This window comes from Ictalurus punctatus, unplaced genomic scaffold (genome assembly GCF_001660625.3).
Source record: "Ictalurus punctatus breed USDA103 unplaced genomic scaffold, Coco_2.0 tig00163732, whole genome shotgun sequence".
NCBI lineage: Eukaryota > Metazoa > Chordata > Actinopteri > Siluriformes > Ictaluridae > Ictalurus > Ictalurus punctatus.
The window spans coordinates 1-10,000 of record NW_026521185.1 but is presented as its reverse complement, the minus strand read 5'-3'; the positions used below and the strand labels follow the sequence as shown (position 1 = coordinate 10,000).

At 51.1% G+C, this 10,000-nt stretch overlaps 1 pseudogene; it reads left to right on the top strand.

Moving 5' to 3' along the window:
* The window catches only part of LOC128632688 (dual serine/threonine and tyrosine protein kinase-like), a 23,274-nt pseudogene extending 13,289 nt beyond the window's left edge, over positions 1–9,985 (top strand).
* Positions 9,986–10,000: the final 15 nt, after the last annotated feature.

The following is a 10,000-nucleotide window of genomic DNA, read 5'->3' as shown; positions in this document are numbered from 1 at the left end:
TCACTCTCTCCCTGACTCTCTCTCACTCTCTCTCTCACTCACTCTCACTCTCTCCCTGACTCTCACTCACTCTCTCACTCTCTCTCCCCCACTCTCACTCTCTCCCTGACTCTCTCTCACTCTCACTCTCTCCCTGACTCTCACTCACTCTCACTCTCTCCCTGACTCTCACTCACTCTCACTCTCTCCCTGACTCTCACTCTCTCACTCTCTCTCTCTCACTCTCTCCCTGACTCTCACTCACTCTCACTCTCTCCCTGACTCTCTCTCACTCTCTCACTCTCTTTCCCTCACTCTCACTCTCTCCCTGACTCACTCTCACTCTCTCCCTGATACTCACTCTCACTCTCTCACTCTCTCACTCTCTCTCACTCTCTCCCTGACTCTCACTCACTCTCACTCTCTCCCTGACACTCACTCTCACTCTCTCACTCTCTCTCTCTCTCTCACTCTCTCCCTGCTCCTGACTCTCACTCACTCTCACTCTCTCCCTGACTCTCTCTCACTCTCACTCTCTCCCTGACTCTCTCTCTCTCACTCTCTCTCTCCTCACTCTCACTCTCTCTCCCTCCCTGACTCTCTCTCACTCTCTCACTCTCTCTCACTCTCTCCCTGACTCTCACTCACTCTCACTCTCTCCCTGACTCTCTCTCACTCTCACTCTCTCACTCTCTCTCCCTCACTCTCACTCTCTCCCTGACTCTCACTCACTCTCACTCTCTCTCCCTCACTCTCACTCTCTCCCTGACTCTCTCTCACTCTCACTCTCTCTCCCTCACTCTCACTCTCTCCCTGACTCTCTCTCACTCTCACTCTCTCCCTGACTCTCACTCACTCTCACTCTCTCCCTGACTCTCACTCACTCTCACTCTCTCTCCCTCACTCTCACTCTCTCCCTGACTCTCACTCACTCTCACTCTCTCCCTGACTCTCACTCACTCTCACTCTCTCCCTGACTCTCACTCACTCTCACTCTCTCCCTGACTCTCACTCACTCTCACTCTCTCCCTGACTCTCACTCACTCTCACTCTCTCACTCTCTCTCTCTCTCACTCTCTCCCCTGACTCTCACTCACTCTCTCTCTCTCCCTGACTCTCTCCACTCTCACTCTCTCCCTGACTCTCACTCACTCTCACTCTCTCCCTGACTCTCACTCACTCTCACTCTCTCACTCTCTCTCTCTCTCACTCTCTCCCTGACTCTCACTCACTCTCTCTCTCTCCCTGACTCTCTCTCACTCTCACTCTCTCTCCCTCACTCTCACTCTCTCCCTGACTCTCTCTCACTCTCACTCTCTCACTCTCTCTCTCTCTCACTCTCTCCCTGACTCTCACTCACTCTCACTCTCTCCCTGACTCTCACTCTCTCTCACTCACTCTCACTCTCTCACTCTCTCTCTCTCTCTCTCACTCTCTCCCTGACTCTCACTCACTCTCACTCTCTCCCTGACTCTCTCTCACTCTCACTCTCTCACTCTCTCTCCCTCACTCTCACTCTCTCCCTGACTCTCTCTCACTCCTCTCACTCTCTCTCCCTCACTCTCACTCTCTCCCTGACTCTCTCTCACTCTCACTCTCTCTCCCTCACTCTCACTCTCTCCCTGACTCTCTCTCCCTGACTCTCACTCACTCTCACTCTCTCCCTGACTCTCACTCACTCTCACTCTCTCTCCCTCACTCTCACTCTCTCCCTGACTCTCACTCACTCTCACTCTCTCCCTGACTCTCACTCACTCTCACTCTCTCCCTGACTCACTCACTCTCACTCTCTCCCTGACTCTCACTCACTCTCACTCTCTCACTCTCTCTCTCTCTCACTCTCTCCCTGACTCTCACTCACTCTCTCTCTCTCCCTGACTCTCTCTCACTCTCACTCTCTCCCTGACTCACTCTCACTCTCTCACTCTCTCTCTCTCTCACTCTCTCCCTGACTCTCACTCACTCTCTCTCTCTCCTGACTCTCTCTCACTCTCACTCTCTCTCCCTCACTCTCACTCTCTCCTGACTCTCTCTCTCTCACTCTCTCTCTCTCTCTCCCGACTCTCACTCTCTCACTCGCCTCTCTCTCTCACTCTCTCTCTCCCTCGCTCACTCTCCCTCTCTCTCACTCTCTCTCTCTCTCTCACTCTCCCTCTCTCCCTCACTCTCTCTCTCATCTCCTCACTCGCTCTCTGACTCTCACTCGCTCTCTCTCTCACTCTCTCTCCCTCACTCTCACTCTCTCCCTGACTCACTCTCACTCTCTCCCTGATACTCACTCTCTCTCCCTCACTCTCACTCTCTCCCTGACTCTCTCTCACTCTCTCACTCTCTCTCCCTCACTCTCACTCTCTCCCTGACTCTCACTCACTCTCACTCTCTCCCCTCACTCTCACTCTCTCCCTGACTCTCTCTCACTCTCACTCTCTCCCTGACTCTCACTCACTCTCACTCTCTCCTGACTCTCACTCACTCTCACTCTCTCTCCCCTCACTCTCACTCTCTCCCTGACTCTCACTCACTCTCACTCTCTCCCTGACTCTCACTCACTCTCACTCTCTCACTCTCCTCTCTCTCACTCTCTCCCTGACTCTCACTCACTCTCTCTCTCTCCCTGACTCACTCTCACTCTCTCTCCCTCACTCTCACTCTCTCTCCCTGACTCTCTCTCACTCTCACTCTCTCACTCTCTCTCTCTCTCACTCTCTCCCTGACTCTCACTCACTCTCACTCTCTCCCTGACTCTCACTCTCTCTCACTCGCTCTCTCTCTCACTCTCTCTCCCTCACTCTCTCTCTCTCACTCTCCCTCACTCGCTCTCTCTCTCTCACTCTCTCCCTCACTCTCTCTCTCTCTCTCTCTCACTCTCCCTCACTCTCGCTCACTCTCTCTCTCACTCTCCCTCACTCGCTCTCTCTCTCACTCTCTCTCCCTCACTCTCTCTCTCTCTGTCTCTCACTCTCTCCCTGACTCTCGCTCGCTCGCTCTCTCACTCTCTCCCTCACTCGCGCTCTCTACCTCACTCTCTCCCTCACTCGCGCTCTCTCTCTCTCCCTCGCTCTCACTCTCCCCCTCACTCTCTCTCACTCTCGCTCCCTCTCTCTCACTCTCTCTCTCTCTCTCGCTCTCTCTCTCTCTCTCACACTCACTCTCGCTCTCTTTCCCTGACTCTCCCCCTCCCTCTGTCTCTCTCTCTGCATGTTGTGTGATTGATGTTGCAGTAGAACCTTTAACCCTGGTCTGTAATCCTCTGCTCTTGGGTTCTCGTGAGAACGCTGTGATGCTGTGTTTTTTATTTCCCACACATTTTGACTGGTAGTCTTCGTTCCCATGCTGCTCTCCGCTAACTGTTAGCATCCGTACAGGTCCAGTTTAACATTAATACGACGTGTATGCTCACGTTTAAATAACGTCTCTCTCTTTTAATGACGCACACATTCCTGTGTTCAGATCAGTAATACCTGCTGATGGAACAGAACGCTGGTCACATGATCGTGAACACGCTGTGATGTCACTCTAAAACACTTTTTTCTTCTCTTTCGCCTTTCTGCCCGTCTTCCTGTGCGGTTACAGTACAGTATTCCCGCGGTTTTGTCTGGATTAGAAATGACACTGTAACAGACTGAAGAAGCTTGTCTTGTAATATCCCCCTGAGTTCTTCTCTGAAGAAGAAACGCATCCCCACAGCGTGACGCTGCCCACCACCACGTTTATCATTCTCACGCTCTCTTCATGGGCTCGTCCTGAGCAGCGGTCTCTTCCTAGCCACGCCTCCCATCCAGTGCTCGACTACACCTTCACTCCACTCAGACACTGTACCCTGTAACTCCTTCAGAGCAACTGCTGGCCTCACCGAATATCCACTTAAAAAGTGAACATGAGCTTGCAGTACAACACGTGACACGCGTGTGAAGGAAACGCGACAGTTTTGTGGGAAACGGTGTTTATGGGACAGACCTTAGATGTAAAAATGACATATAATATACATTTTATTTCCTGTAAATCACACACGATTAAATTTAAGCTGCTGTGAATATTTAACCCCCCCCCGTCCCGTCTCTCTAGGAGACTAGGATCATGGTGGTGCCGTGTGCTGGAGTGCAGCCCATTAAGGAGGCTCTGGAGGACTGCATGCAAAACACAATTCCCATAATCCTCTATGCTCTGAGTCAGGACTCTGTTAGCCCGGACCAGGCGGCCGAGCTCCTGAAGGTCCACGACCTGCTTCCGTTTCCCATCTGCTTCGTCCGCGTCCCCAGTATTCCCGGTATTCCTGCCTCTCAGGGGAATCGGGGCTCTCCAGAAGCAGCTCTTCTCCCTGGGCTTCCTCCAGGACGGACATGGAAACTGTTCGTGTGGCGCTCCCTCCCAAACACAGCATGGCCCCTCTGGGAAACCTCACAGCGTTCTCGGGGAGAGTCTGGACCGCCTCCATCGACTCCTCGTGCACTTCACCCGGCAGGTGTTCACCAGTCAGCTGGTGGAGGCGGCAAACCGACTGAACGCTCTTCACTGCAGCTGCCTCGACCTCTTCATCAACCAGGTAGGAACGAGAACAGGAACCACTGCAGAACCCTGAACACAGGACAGAGGGGGGGGGGAGAGGGGGAGAGGGGGGGAGGGGGGGGGGGAGAGGGAGAGAGAGAGAGGGAGGGGGGGAGAGGAGAGGAGAGAGGGAGGGGGGGAGAGAGAGAGAGGGGGGGGGGAGAGAGAGAGAGGGGGGGAGAGGGAGAGAGAGAGGGAGAGGGGAGGAGAGAGAGAGGGGGGGAGGAGAGGGGGGGGGGAGGGAGAGAGAGAGGGAGGGGGGGGGGGAGAGAGAGACAGACAGACAGACAGACAGAGAGAGAGAGACAGACAGAGAGAGAGAGAGACACAGAGAGACAGACACAGAGAGACAGAGAGAGAGAGACAGACACAGACAGACAGACAGAGAGAGAGAGAGAGAGAGAGAGTGTGAGTAAAATCTCTCTCACTCACAGTACTTATTGTTAAGGAAATGTTCCCGCTCTTGTTAAATGTTCGCGTGATGCTGTAGGGTGTAGGTGGGACTCCACAGATACCCAGTAGGGGCAGATTTCGTATTTTATTTGTAGTTGCCCCATGAAGAAGTATATTAAACAAAAACAGAACCCTACTCCTACAGAACTCTAACCGGGTCTCCTCTTACAGTGAGTGAGTGAGGTTTAAAATCCTCTCCTGACCCACAGAAAGCTCGCGTCTGCGTACCAGTCTTCTGGATTTTCTGGATTAGTAAATACTTTTGATTGTAAGCTCAGAGTTTTAGATTTGAGACGCGGCTCATGACGCCAATCACGACGACGGCGGACCGTTTTAAAGAGAGACACGGAGCTCGTCGGTTGTGTTTAACGCCGCTGTGCGTGACATCACTACATGTTTCACACTTCCACTCGGAAACCTGACACGTGAGGATGTTGAGGATGTTTTGGCTCTGACGCCTCGTCTAGTTGATGTCGCTTTTAAATCTTTCAGGTGTACGCGAGACACGTAAGTGAAGTAAATGACTGGCAAGTCAGCGCGTTAGAACAATCCTAAACTTGTTTATTTCTCTCCTGTGTTGTGTGTTAAAGCACGAAGCTAGTTAACGGTCTCGCTGTGTGTTGGTGTGTGAGCGGGCGCTCTGTTCTCAGCGGATCCGTGATGAACTGGAACCGTTGTGAAATAATCTCCACCTGCTCACGTGTTGGTATGTGATTTATTTGAATAATTGTTTGTTTGTTTGTTTGTTTGTTTGTTTGTGGTATGTCAGGCGTTCGACATGCAGAGGGATCTTCAGATCACGCCCCGTAGGCTGGAGTAGTACACCCGGGAGAAAGGAGGCGGAGCTCTTCACCTCCCTCATGGCCATCGCCAACCGCAAGCAGGAGGAGATGAAGGAGATGATCGTGGAGACGCTGAGCACCATGAAGGAGCAGCTTCTGGAGGAGGATGCAGCCAACCTCGAGTTCACAGGTAGGGAGGGGTAGGGGGTCAAAGGTTACGGCTGTGGTTTCTTGGTTTTCTCAATGAGGAGATTACTGCTGACTGGCTAACATCTGAAGGTTGTTGATGATTACTGATATTATTTCTCATCAAATCCCACATGATGGGGCGGCTGTGGATCAGGTGGTAGAGCGGGTGTTCCACTAATCGTAGGGTTCTAAAAGTCTCTCTCTCCCCTCTCTCCCTCTCTCCCTCCTCTCTCTTCTCTCTCTCTCTCTCTCCCTCTCTCTCCTCTCTCCTCTCTTCTCTCTCTCTCTCTCTCTCTCTCCCTCTCTCTCTCCCTCTCCTCTCTCTCTCTCTCCCTCTCTCTTCCCTCTCTCTCTCTCTCTCCCTCTCTCTCTCCCTCTCTCTCTCTCTCTCTCTCTCTCTCTCTCCCCTCTCTCTCTCTCTCTCTCCCTCTCTCTCTCTCTCTCTCTCTCTCTCGCCTCTCCTCTCCCCTCTCTCTCTCTCTCTCCCCTCCCTCTCTCTCTCTCTCCTCTCTCTCTCTCCTCTCTCTCTCAGAACATTGTGAGCTCTAACGGAGACGCCGACGGTGAGCAGTAAGGACATTAAGTCGTGTATCCAGCAGATCCAGGAGCTGATCGTTGTGCGTCTGAATCAGGCCGTCGCTAATAAACTCACCAGCTCTGTGGATTATTTACGTGAGAGTTTTGTGGGAACGCTGGAGCGCTGCCTGAGCAGCCTGGAGAAATCCAACATGGACGCCATAACATCACCTCCAACCACCTCAAACAGGTCCACACACAGTCTCTCTCTCTCTTCCTATGAGTGATTAGTGCCCCCTGGTGTCTTGCAGTGTATTACAGTTGCGTTCACAAAACAGCATCACATTCACAAAACATTTACAGAGACATTCAGTGCAACTTCAATAATGGCTGAATAATGTAACACCATTATACCTGAACACCCGTGTGTGTGTGTGTGTGTGTGTGTGTGTGTGTGTGTGTGTTGTGTGTGTGTGCGTGCGTGTGCGTTGTGTTAGATCCTGAACGCTGCCTATCATGTGGAGGTGACGTTTCACTCTGGATCGTCCGTTACACGCCTATCTGGGAGCAGATCAAACGGGTACTGTGTGTGTATCACTGTCTCACCGCCTGTCTGTCTCACCGCCTGTCTGTCTCACTGTCTTACCATCTGTCTGTCTCTCTCTCTCTGCTGCCTGTGTAGATAATCCAGAGGTTGTCGTGGGTGAACCCTCCCTCCATCACGCCCTGAGTGGAAGAGGAAAGTAGCTCAGGACGCCATCGAGAGTCTGAGCGCCCCGCCAAACTGGCCAAGAGCATCTGCTCCAATCCGCACTCGACTCAACAGCTCTCACGAAGCCTTCGCTGCCTCGCTCAGACAGGTCTCACTCACACACACACACACACACACAACACACACACACACACACACACACAGTTACTCTTATCTGCTGTTTAATAAGCCCCCGCCCTTCAAGGTTTGCTGGTGGAATTGTACAAGAAAGCAGGATATAACACGGATTTCACTATATTGTTGTGTGTGTGTGTGTGTGGTGTGTTGTGTGTAGTGTGTATAGTTAGAGGAGTGGTCATACGGACCGTCTGTCTCGGTCGGACAGAGGATCTGTGGGTGCGTGTGAGGAAAGAACACGCCCCCCGCCCGCACGCCTCTCACTGGAGAGTCGCTCACTCATAGATACACTACTGTACGGTGAGAACACACACATATATGTACACACACACACACACACACACGCACGCATACACACACTCATACACACACACATGCGCGCACACACACACGCACAGAGTTTCTGGTCGTGTACTTTGACACAGTCTGTTTTATCTATATATATATATGTGTGGTGTGTGTGTGTGTGTGTGTGTGTGTGGTGTGGGAAGCCGAAGCTGGGGGGGAGCTGGGCAGGGGGCAGTATGGAGTGTGTATTTGTGTGACACTTGGGATTTATGGGGGGACACAACCCCTGCGCCTGAAGTCAGTGGTACCTCCTGATGACAAACACTGGAATGACCTTGCACTCGAGTTCCACTACACAAGGTAACACACACACACACACACACACACACACACACACACACACACAATGCCCTCTAATGGACAAAAGCAGCACTGACAGTAAAAAGCAAATGCTAGCAGATGTATTTCATTCTCTCTCTCGCTCTCTCTCGCTCCTCTCGCCGGCGCTCTTGCGCTCTCTCTCGCGCTCTCTCACACTCTCTCTTGCGCGCTCTGTCTCGCGCTCTCTCACACTCTCTCTTGCGCTCTCTCTCGCGCTCTCTCACACTCTCTCTTGCGCTCTCTCGCTCTCTCACACTCTCTCTCGCTCTCTCTCTCTCCCAGGTCTTTACCTAAGCATGAGCGGATGGTGGATCTTCATGGTTCTGTGATTGATCATACGTACGGTGGAGGCTCGAGCATCGCAGTGCTGCTGATCATGGAGAGACTGCACCGAGACTGTACACGGGCCTCAAGGTACACACAAACAAACACACACACACACACACACACACACACACACACACACGTCCTCTGTGTTTTCAGTAACAGAAGCAGTTCATCATTATTGCGGCTTGTTTCTCAGATTTCTTTCTCACTTCACTCTGAAGATTTTCAGGATTTATGTCTGTCTGGAGAAACACTTCTTTATTTTTACTCCAGCGTTAAACATTACAATCAAGCTGATAAGCTGAACTTCAAAGATTCATACTCCTCCATTTAGTAAATAAATAGCTGATAGATGAATCTGTTCGTACAATACATGTTCATCACAGTTCTCACACACACACACACACACACACCACACACACACACAAACGAATGGTGGTCCTGATCCGATCCCCAAGATACCGACAGTGGGGAAAAGAACGAATGTAATAGATGGAAAAGATTGGGATTGGATTTGGAAAAGTTTTGTGGAAGTTTCCATGTAAAGAGACTTGATGTGTTTTTGTTAGATTGATTTTATTGCATTTATACTTGCAGTGTATTTGCTGTGTAAGTGAAGGGGGTGTGTAGAAGTCGTGTGTGTGTGTGTGTGGGGGGGGGGTGGGGGGGGTGTTTAAGTGAAGTTCTTCCAAAAATATGTTTTTAAAAAAGTTTAATTTAAAGATGAAATTTCGGGTGGGAATCGCTACAGGCTCATACCCAGGGTTCAGTATCGGAAAAGAAAAAGTGGCCTCAGATAAGTGTGTGTGTGGTGTGTGTGTGTGTGTGTGTGTGTGTGTGTGTGTGTGCGCGCAGAATGGTCTCTCTCTGAAGGAGCGTCTACAGATTGCGCTGGATGTGGTGGAGGGGATTCGCTTCCTGCACGGTCAGGGGCTCGTACACAGAGACATCAAACTCAAAACGTGCTGGTGAGAATTTCACAACATTCAGTTCTCACACACACACACACACACACACACACACACACACACACACACACACACACACACACACAACAACACAAAAAGCAGACTCAATAATTCTACAGAGCAGGAGGAGTGACTTGTGCAGGCTGTCAATCAGATGAGGGGGAGGGCAGAAAAAGGAAGCAGCATTAGATGAAATCAAACAAATAGAATATGCGACAGTGTGTACTAACTGTATGTGTGTGTGTGTGTGTGTGTGTGTGTGTGGTGTGTGTGTGTGTGTGTGTGTGTGTGGGTGTATACACAGCTAGACAAACAGAATCGGGCAAAAATCACAGATCTTGGGTTCTGCAAACCTGAAGCCATGATGTCGGGCAGCCACGTAGGAAACACCCATACACATGGCCCGGACTGTTCACAGGTGTCTCTCTCTCTCTCTCTCTCTCTCTCTCTCTCTCACACACACACACACACACACACACAAACACACACACACACACACACAAAAGACTAAACACACGCAGAGAACTACTTGACCATTTAAATAACAGTATATGAACTCACATATTCCCTGAATTAATGTGTGTGTGTGTGTGTGTGTGTGGTGTGTGTGTAGGAAAGTATGATCATTCAGTGGATGTGTACGCATTCGGGATCTTGTTCTGGTATCTGTGGCAGCGGATCTG